We start from the raw sequence: 10,487 nt of genomic DNA on the forward strand, positions 1-10,487 counted from the left end.
TTACTACAAAATATACTCAAAAAGAATGACTTACAAGGTTTTTCCACAAGAAAATAATAATGTTTACTGTGGTGATAAGTAAAGATTTATGGTTTGTAAAACTTTGCCAAAGGAATATAAGCAAAATGCTATGATATATGAAAATTTTGTATCACCCATGATTTTGTGCATTAAGATTAATAAAAAGCAAAATATGAAAATGAAATATGGAAATATGAAATCCAATCCAGTGATAAAAGAGCATATGCTGGTAGTAGTGACATAATATCGTTAAAGAAAAATGGAGCTCTAAGGATAGTGGGTGATGTGATGGCATCTGGTTGACTGTACCAGGTTGTGGTAATCATTCCTTCAAGCTCTCCCGTGACAGGAATAGCATCTCCAGCTGTGCAAGGAGGCTTGATGCCATCAGCACACAAGAGAAAAATGTTCCAGAAAATCTGCACTGATTGTAGTGCCAGATGCCAAGAGAAAACATCAGAATGTCTGGTGTGTGTGTGTGTGTGTTTGTGTGTGTGTGTTTGTATGTGAATTCAGTTTAATTTTTCAGGGAATGGTTCTCTATCTCTATCACAGTATCAGATGTTGAACAAACAAATTATGTTTTGTCAACAACACTTGTGTTTTGTAGCCACACTCAAGACATTACATAAAAGCAGTAAAAAGCACAGAAGCTTTGACAGTATGTAAGCAGAAACAGTTGTTGCTTAGATAAGTAAAATTACTTCTTCATGTGTGTTCTACTTCGCTGACCAGTGTTTTCTGTGATTTGACAGCTTTTCATCCATCGTCAGGCATACGGTGGCTTTTTATTTTCTTCAAGAAGTTTAGGTGTCTTTTTTTTTCCTTCTTTTCCCTCTCCCTTTGTCCTTGTATTATTAAGTAACAGTACCTGTAATGGTCTGCTCTGTCCCTTTAAGAGACAAGCCATGCCCACCTCCTCCCCTGTCCACAGAGGCAAGCTGATCTTCAGCTTCCAGCCTGAGTCCATTCCTTTTCTGTCTCTCTTTTGCAGAGGCAGCTCCTATCTCTCCCTTCTCCCGACCTCTCCCCTCCCCCATCCCTCTTTGCTCTTCTCCCTTCTCCCCTTCCTTTCCATAACCCACTAAATATCCAACCTCACTCTGCATGGGTTCAGATGAGGGTGGGAACAAGAAGGATGGTGGTGTAGAGAGAGAATACTGGGAGAGATGGCTGGAATTGGAAGACATTGGTGTGGGGGGCAATGTGGAACTACAAGGGTAACCCTAGCAAAGACTTCTAGTAATGGTGGATACCAAGCTGAACCAACCATCTTCTGTAACCAGCCAAGGCTTCCCGTGGTAGAGCTAGAACACCAACCCAGCTACAAAACCTTTGCTCTACAATCTACCCTGCCTGCAAGATGTACTGGGGTAATGGTGGCACAGAAACTGTGAGAGGGGCCAACCAATGACTGGTCCATGAGGCCCCCATGCTTAAATGAATCCAACACCTGACCCTGCCTGAATGGCCAGGAACCAGAGGCTAGATGACTCAGAGACCTAGAAGAGAACAAAATATGAGTGGCAAAGTAAAAAAAAAAAAAAAAAAGTCAATAAATTGACTTGCCTAGTCATCATCAGAGAAGCTTCATCCAGCAACTGATGGTAACAGATGTAGAGACCCACAGCCAAACATTAGTTAGAGCTCAGGGGATCTCATGGAAGAGGAGGAAGGATCATAGGAGCCAGAATGTTGGAAAACACTACCAGAACACTGCCCACAGAATCGACTAAGTGGGGCTCATAGGGGCTCACAGAAAATGAAGCAGTATTCAGGGAGCCTGTATAAGTCTGAGCTAGATCCCCTATAGATATGTCATGGTTGTGTAGCTTGGTGTTCTTCTGGGAACACTAACAGTGGGAGTGGAGGTGTCTATGACTCTTTTGTCTGCTTTTGGGACCCTTTTCCTCCTACTGCATTGCCTCATCAAGCCTTGATATGAGGATTTGTGCTTAGCTTTGCTGTAACTTGTTACGTCATGTTCAGCTCATATCTTGGGAAGGCTGCTCTTTTCTGAAGGGAAACTGAGAAGGAATGGATCCGGGAGAGAGGGGAGATGTAAAGTGGAACTGGGAAGAGTGAAGGGAGGGGAAACTGGTCAGGATATGATATCTGAGAGAAGAGTAAATCTTAAAAAAGAAAAGAAAGAAATGACTGACAGATCCTCACATCACCTGGACCTGGTGGTATATGCTCATAATACCAGCTATTTGGAAGGCTTAAGCCTCACAAGTTCAAGGCTTGCTTGGACTAGAAAGTAAATATAAGGCCAGCCTGGACAACTCAGTGAGATCCTGATTCAAAATAAAAGCTAAAATAAAGGCTGAAGCTACAACTTAGGGGTAAAGTGCTTGCCTTCCCTGTCTGAGGCCCTAGGTTCAATCTCCAATACAAAATCACCATATAAAAATTAATAAATCACTGCAGAAAGTACTATATAAGACATGACTGTTTATATGTTCCTTATTAAGAAAGAATGTTTAGCAACCCAAAATATATCACTAGTGATATAATATATTCCAGATACAAGAATTGATTTTGATGCTGGAGGTTGAACAGTTAGCAATGTGTTGTTCGTGCTGGTTGTTGATTCTGAAAGTGTCTAATGGTAACACAGTATCTTTAAGCAGTTCTGTAACTGGAACAATGTGTTAAGTTTCCCAGTAGAGGGAGCAAGAGAGTCTCTGCGGCAGCAAGAGGCGTCCTGCCATCCCTAGCTTGGGCCCAGACCCACAGCATGTACATTCCAGGCCTGCATCCCTGAATTTACAACATAGACACTCTCTGGCCAAGAAAAGTAGATGCTCACCCACATGACATGCTTTTCCCATTGGCCAACCTCAGGACACCTGGGCCCAGGCAGCCTCCTGTGGCCGTGTGCCTTTTCTTCCTGTAAACTTCATGCATCCTGAAGAACATTGCCCCAGCTAGGACCTGAACTTCAAAGCACATTAGCGGTGGGACCATTGCTGATTTCCCACTCTCTGTCTACACTTAGGAAACTGTTGAGTTATTTGTTGGTTAACTGCAAACTCATTCCAGTCTGGACAAAGCAACAAATTTCTCTCAGGTGATTAAATCATACTTTCTCCAGGAAATGATCCCATTCCAAATTTGTCCTTCCCTGAGGATGAACTCAAATCTAAAATGCCATCTAGAATTTCTGTTACTCTTTTATTATTTATAGCTCAAGATATTAAATGTACCCTAATACATCTATTGTGGATTTTCTGATTGGACCCAGGCCACCACAAAGCTCTTCCTCCTCCTCTTCTTCCTCCTCCTCTTCTTCCTCCTCCTCCTCCTCCTCCTCCTCTTCTTCCTCCTCCTCTTCTTCCTCCTCCTCCTCCTCTTCCTCCTCCTCCTTCTCCTCTTTCTTTTTCTCCTCCTGTGTGTTTACATGTGTGGGTGGGAGTGAACATGTGTGGGTGGATACAACTGTGTGTGAAATTGGAGACCAGAGGTCAATGCTGGGCAATTTCATCAGTGGTTGTCCACCTTCTAGTTTCGGGCAGGCTAGCTCAACAGACCTGGAGCTCACCTATTTGGCCATACTGGTTGAAAGAAAAGCTCCAGAGAACCCCTGTGTCTGCCTTTCCAGTCCTGTGGTGTAGGCACATGCCACCGGGCATGGCTATTTTATATGGGCTCTGGAGAGTTGAACCCAAGTCCTCTTGCTTGTGAAGCAGGCACTTAGCTGGTTGAGGCCCCTTCCCAGCCCCTGATGAAACACTGTCCACTGATCCCACGGAGAGAAATTCCCCTGAGTTGGAAGAACCCCAGCAGAAAAGATGCTTATTTCATCATAACGTGATAGTGCTTAAATATTAAATATTTTAGAACACAAGGTGACATATATATGTTCTAGGCTATAAAAAGCAAAAAAAGAAAGAAGCAAAAGATCATATAAAAACATGATATTATATTATCTGGCCAAATAAATCATGACTAAGAAAGGAAGAGAAGCAAGAGAGATAACGCTGTTTTTCAAAGTGGTTCCTCTTCTGGAGTAATCTACAAGGATATCTTCTTCACATCGGAAGTGAAATTATCTTCAGCATCATTATAATTAATATACAGGACCAGCCCAAGATGTAAAAGTTGGACAGACATTGTGAAACTCCAGAAATATATAGGCCGTTTCTACAGAGACGTGGAGAAAAGCAATTGCTCATCATTTCCTTCTTGTTACACCTCCCTAACACTGCTCAGAGACCATTCCCCCCAAGGAACAGACATCTACTTCCTGCCTGAGGTCCCATGAATTTCCCTCTCTTATGCAGTGAGGGGTGGCAGAAGAGTGAATATATAGATCAGCAACAAGAAGTTAGAAAAGGGATCCCCTCAAGAGCCAAGTCTCTTGTCAACCCTAAAATGGCTCCCTTAACGTAGATATCTTCTTCCCTGCTCTTATATCTACCCTTCCTCCATCTCCACCCTCCCACTCCCCCAAGCTCTCTCCAGTTTTTCCTTTCTCCCTTCTCTCTCCCCCTCTCTCCTTCCCCCACCTTCACCCCTACCCCTACCCCCATGCTCCCAACTTTTGCCCGGCCATCTTGTTTCCTTCCAATTTCCAGGAGGATCTATATATCTTTTTCTTTGGGTTCACCTTGTTATTTGGCTTCTCTAGACTTGTGAACAATAGGCTTAATGTCCTTTGTTTATGGCTAGAGTCCACTAATGAGTGAGTACATACCAGGTGTCCATGGGGAAGTCCCCAGCTAGGTCCTTGGGCAGCAGTGCAGAGGGTGCCTGAACTGGCCTTGACCCACTATCACACTGATGATTATTTAGAATATCACCATAGAATTTTCATCCAGTCTATGAATGGAGATAGAGACAGAGACCCTCATCATAGCAATGGATTGAGCTCCCAAGGTCCAGTTGAAGAGCAGAAGGAGGGAGAAGATGAGCAAGGAAGTCAGGACCGCAAGGGGCTGGTCCACCAACTGAGACAGTGTGCCTGTTCTAATGGGAGCTCACCAAAGCCAGCTGAACTGGGACTGCATGAGCATGTGATCAAACAGGACTCTCTGAATGTGGCTGACAATGGGAGCTGACTGAGAAGCCAGTGATAAAGGCACTGGGACTTGTCTCTACTGCATGTACTGGCTTTTGGGGACCCTAGTCTGTTTGGATGCAAAGCTTCCTAGTCCTGGATGTAGGGGGGAGGGCCTTGGACTTCCCACAGGGAGAGGTTCCCTGCCTTCTCTTAAGGAGGAAGGAGGTGGGAAGAGGGTGAGTGGGGGAGCAGGAGGAGAATGGGAGGAGGGGAGGAAGTGTAAATTTTTGAATGGAAAAAAGAAAAGAAAAAGAAAAAAAGAAAAACAAGAAGAAAAGAATTGTCTAAAATTCTCATCTCAGTCTTTTTTTGAAGGCAGATGGACTTTTCTTAGTCCATATTCTACCACACACTGAAGAGGCTGCATGAGTGGGTTGGTATTTCCCCTAATAGTTTGTCAACATTCTAGTTGCAGTTTATAGTGTATAATTATATGATCCAGGAGAAATTGGTCATAAAAAAAAAATAGGAAAAAGTGCAATGAAAATCCACTTGTCCTTGCGCAGAAGGGGGACAAGCTTTGCCGGAGGCGTGAATTGTTTTTGCCACTGCTGCTGTGGGCACCCAGTTGCCTTGATGTTTCTCAAACAAATGTGGTCACTTTAAGTGGTTGCTGCAATTTCCTCACACAGGTAGGAACAACTGCTTATTGATTTCCTGTACTTTTATTATCTTGAGCTGATCTAAACGTTACCAACTTTTCCTTATATTGTCTTCCTTTGGCACATGGTATTTAGATAAACAAGGAGTTTGCATTCCTATTTTGGTTATTTGACATTCCTAGGAATTTCTTAATTAATGTCTTGATGTCCTTCACCATCCTGAGCCTTATCTCATCAGGTATTATCTCCATGACATTCTGTTCTCTCATTGTGCAATTCACATTCTTTTAAAAACATGGCTAATCTCCCTCCAGAGCTTCGACAGCTCATGCGCTCTCCAGTTATCCTCCCCATATTCTCTTCTTATTTTGATTTCCTGTCACTAACACACTGCTTCTGACCTGTCTTTCAGCTCAATTGCTCAATCCTGACATGGTTCATGGATTCTTTAGAGAATGAAGTCTGCAGGAAACACACCATTAACCTTAAAACGAGAGAGAGAGGGCCCATCAGAACCATTCACACAGGACTGAAAATACAAGCCTGGAAGAAGACTGGACTTGAGGAGTGTAGTGGACACTGAAAGACCCAGAGAAAAGGAATTCACAGTTCCTTATGGGCTTTTCCTTACGAATAGTATAAGACACAGTGTAATGGAGACTCAGGGATCCAGTATGAAAGTGTGCACAGTTCTTCGTAGGCTCTTCCTACTGGAATACTATGAGGCCCACAGGCAGATCCTTTCTCTTTACCTTTAAGAAAATAAAATAAATCTTAATCTGAAAAAACAAAACAAAACAAGTAACCTGAAGGCGTGGTTGCTAATCTACTTTATCTGGGAAAGAAAATCAAAAACAAAAAGCTGCATCTGGTAAGGAATGGAGTGAGTTTTGAAGCCATCATTACAGCCAAAGGAGGGGCAGCTTTCTTGAGAAGGCCCTGGGCCTATGTTCCTTAATTGCACCTGCTTAAGACAAGCTCAATCCTTTACCTCCTTGTACCTTAGTGGAGATGAAAAACACCTTGGGATAAAACAGATGAAGAAGCAAGAGTGTCTTTCTAGCCATCAGTAGAAAGAGAAGCAAAGCCAGAGCAGCAGCGACCCAGAGATGACCGTCTGTGAAGCAGCTTACCCGCACACTCCAGGCCTCACTAGAGGAAAGTGAAGAGTCTGTCACCTGAGGAACCACAGTGCAGGCGTTCATACCCAGCCCTTGCCATCTCCTCTCATAAAAAGTTTCTATCTGAGTAGTTTTGGTCCCCAATAATCTGTCCAAATTTCAACAAAATATCAGGGGGCACACAAAAACGCAGCATTTTTTTCTTAAAAAAATGTAAAAATAGACTAATATCTTACTAATAGACTGAATCCCAGGCTCAGATGTGATGTGGATGTTGGAACTACAGGATGCCAAGTTTAAATAACTATTAGGAAATTGCATAGAATTTCAAAATACACAGAATTGGAATGTAATTTTTAAAAAGCTAGGGGAAAAGTCTAACAAATAATGAACAATGAGAAACGGTATCAGAGATAAATAAGGCAGTCGTCAAGGGCTCATTGGTGGGCTCCATACAACTGAAGAAGGAGGAGAGCAATCATGCAGACATAAAAGAAACAGGGCAAATAAACAGGGCAGTTAGAAGGGATCTTGATACCCACTCCCATATTAGGAGGCTCACAACTGCCCGTAACACTGTATTCACATGCACAAAGCCACACTCACTCTCTCATACACACATTCACACAATTTTTTTTATTTGAATGAACATTTTGTCTGCATGTCTTTCTATGAACCACATGTATGCCCAGTGCCTGCTGAGGCCAGATGAGGACACAGATGCCCTGGAACTGGAGTGGCTTTGAGCTGTCATAGGTGCTAGAAATGTAACCCAGGTCCTCTGGAGGTGCAGCCAATGCTCTTAACCACTCAATTTTTAACAAACTAACTTTAAAGAGAGTTGAATGGCTTTCTTAGAAAGAAGATACTGTTTTATATGTGCCAAATTTGGCATCTATCCAAAGCCTGGCATATATAAACAAGCAATGATTTATCTAAGAGATTAATGGGATATATACTGAATTTTAGAAGGCTCTCAGAATAAAGAGCAAAATGAAAAAAATTCTCCTTTTGAAAATAGTGTAATACCGCCTACTACCCCTTAGTCTGTCAAAGCTGCACCTGTCTGTAGCCCCAGATGAGCAATGGAGACACGTGGAGCCAGAGAGATGTCAGCTAACCCAGGTAAACATAATTACCAGCTCAGCGGAGGACCCTGTCTCAAGGCAACAAGGTGGACAGGGATAGAGGAAGACACCAGATGTCCCTCTCTACTTCCACATGCTATCTGCTCATCTCTGGGAATAATGAAAATAACCACTGGAGTTTCCTACATATAATTACACGGAAGCCTGGGGAATGTGAGAACAGATGTTTAAATGTATACAGGAAAGCCGCTAAGGGACTGTTGAGTCTGGCTCTAGGTACATTTATTAACATGAACTCTCTAAGCAGATAGTTTGAATGTAATGTTTAAGGGTGAAGATTAAGAAGGACTTAAGGCCCTGCCCAGCACTACCATAACTAAGTGTGACGACGAGACTACACACATGCCCCGGGATGGCCCGCCCAAGGTGCCAAGGAGAAAGCATGACCGTTGCAGTGTCGGGCAGTCGGGCGCTATTATGCTGAGCAAATGTATGGTGTGGTATGGGAGAGAGAGGAAGACAGAATGGTTCATGTGCTGTGGACAGAGGCGTATCTGAAGAGCTGAAAGCAGCGAGGAATGGACAGAGGTGATATCTGGGCTATGGTGATATCGGGGCCTAGACCCTGTTTTGGCCACGGTCTGTGCTGATGTCCGTGGCTACTGATACCACTGAAGGCTAAGAGGACAGAGTTGTACAGAGTTGGTCCCACCTCTCACTGGCTGCAGCACTTGGAAGAGTAGGTCCTACCCCTCACCTGGGCAGCCCAATAGAGCTTACCCTGTTCTTGGGGGCATGGGCAAACAGGTCCTGAGGGGTGAAAGTGGGATAGCTGGTACCCGCCCCTTGTCTGCTGTGTGGTGGTGAGGGCAAGGAAAAGATGCCCTCTCTCCTCCCCCGCTGCCACCTGCAGCTGTGCAAGGAGCTGACTCTTCTCCCTCACATGCCGCAGAACTCCGGAAAGTGGGCCCTGCACCTTGCCTGGGCAGCACAGGAGAGCTAACCCTGTTGATGAGGTGCAGTTTGGCAGCCAAAAAGTGTAAGCACGGGAGAGCCAGCCCCACTGCTCGTCAGGTGGCAGTGTGAGCGAGGGAGAGACCTCTCCTCCTTGCCCCTCGCCCCTTGCCACCTGTAGCGGATGAGGGCGTTGATTCTCCATCGTACCAGCTGTAACTCCCAGGAAAGTGGTCCCAGTACCTACCTGAGCAGTATAGTAGAGCTGAACCTGTTGGCGGGACCGGGTGGACAAGCCCTCGATCTGGCTGCCCCTGCCCCTCATCTGTCATATGGTGGCATGAGCAAGGGAGAGACGTCTCCCTCCACCCCTTGCCACCTGTGGAAGTTGGGAGGGCTGGTCCTGAGATCATGAGAGTAGGAGAGCTGACCGTGCTCCACTCCAGGTGCAGCGCTTGGGAGAGGGTCCCCTGCACCTCGCCTGGGCAACACTGTAGAGCTGACGTTGGTGGTGCAGGTGTAGGTGAGCTGATACTGAGGGCATAAAAGCAGAAGAGCCTCCCCTCCCCTTGCTCCTTGCTGCATAGGGTGAACTAGCTGGAGCAATGCTGGAGAGCTCACCCTAGTAGTGAAGATGAGGGAGAGCTGGTGGGTGAACCAACCCTGCAACTACCCAGGCTCAGAACCAGGGTTGTGTGCTGGCTCATCCCATCTACGATCTGCTGGACCAGGTGAAGGGGTGCATCCTGCAGACCCAAAGCTGCAGGACCGCAATGACACAGGGCAACAACAGGATAGCCAAGAGGGGCCCCAGTGAGGGCCCAGTATCGAAGGTATGGCAGATACCAGAGCCCACAAGCCAGACCAATGACTCTTTGCAATGAACACATGCAAGTAAAGATACACGGACAAAAGTCACTGTCTGGCTCACTGTGTCAACTGCAGCTTTCATGATGAGATTTTTCTTTTCATTTTCTCTTACATTTTATTTTATTTTGGGGAGAGGTTGCAAGGGCAGAGGGTGGATATGAAGGGACGGGGAGATGAATGGGATCGAGATGCATGATGTGAAAGACAAAGTAAATAAAAAAGGAAATTTTTAAGAAAGGACGTTAACTGCGCATTTGGTGGGTTGACTGGGAAACAGCTGAAAAGATAGTGACCTGTTGTAAGCAAGTTGTGGGATTGCCTAACATGTCCTGAGCTATGGTGGGGGGAGGAATTTGAAGGCTGTACACTCCTGGGCTTGGTATGAGTCTCCAAGGGCAAAGGCCTTTGGCATCAGACAATCTACACCACAAGCTTCCTTGGCTCTGGAAACTTGGAATTTGGGCTCAAGCATACCACTGGTGTTCCAGGCTCTCCAGCTTGTAGATAGCCTGCAATGCAACTGCTCAGCCTCTGAAATCCTTTGAGTCAGTCTCCCTAATCGATCCTCTCCTGTATATCTCTCTATTGTGAGAAATAAGATCCTCCCTATCCAACTCTCTAATAACAAATTCAAGACACTTCAGTAGCAAAAGCCTGGCAGTTCTGTTTTTATTTCTGCTGAACAAGTCATCAACCCAAAGAAAGAAATGTCAATAAAGCTGACACATAGATTTAGCATGAAATAGTAGTTTAATAGCCCTGGACA

This window comes from Microtus ochrogaster, unplaced genomic scaffold (assembly GCF_000317375.1).
Source record: "Microtus ochrogaster isolate Prairie Vole_2 unplaced genomic scaffold, MicOch1.0 UNK56, whole genome shotgun sequence".
NCBI lineage: Eukaryota > Metazoa > Chordata > Mammalia > Rodentia > Cricetidae > Microtus > Microtus ochrogaster.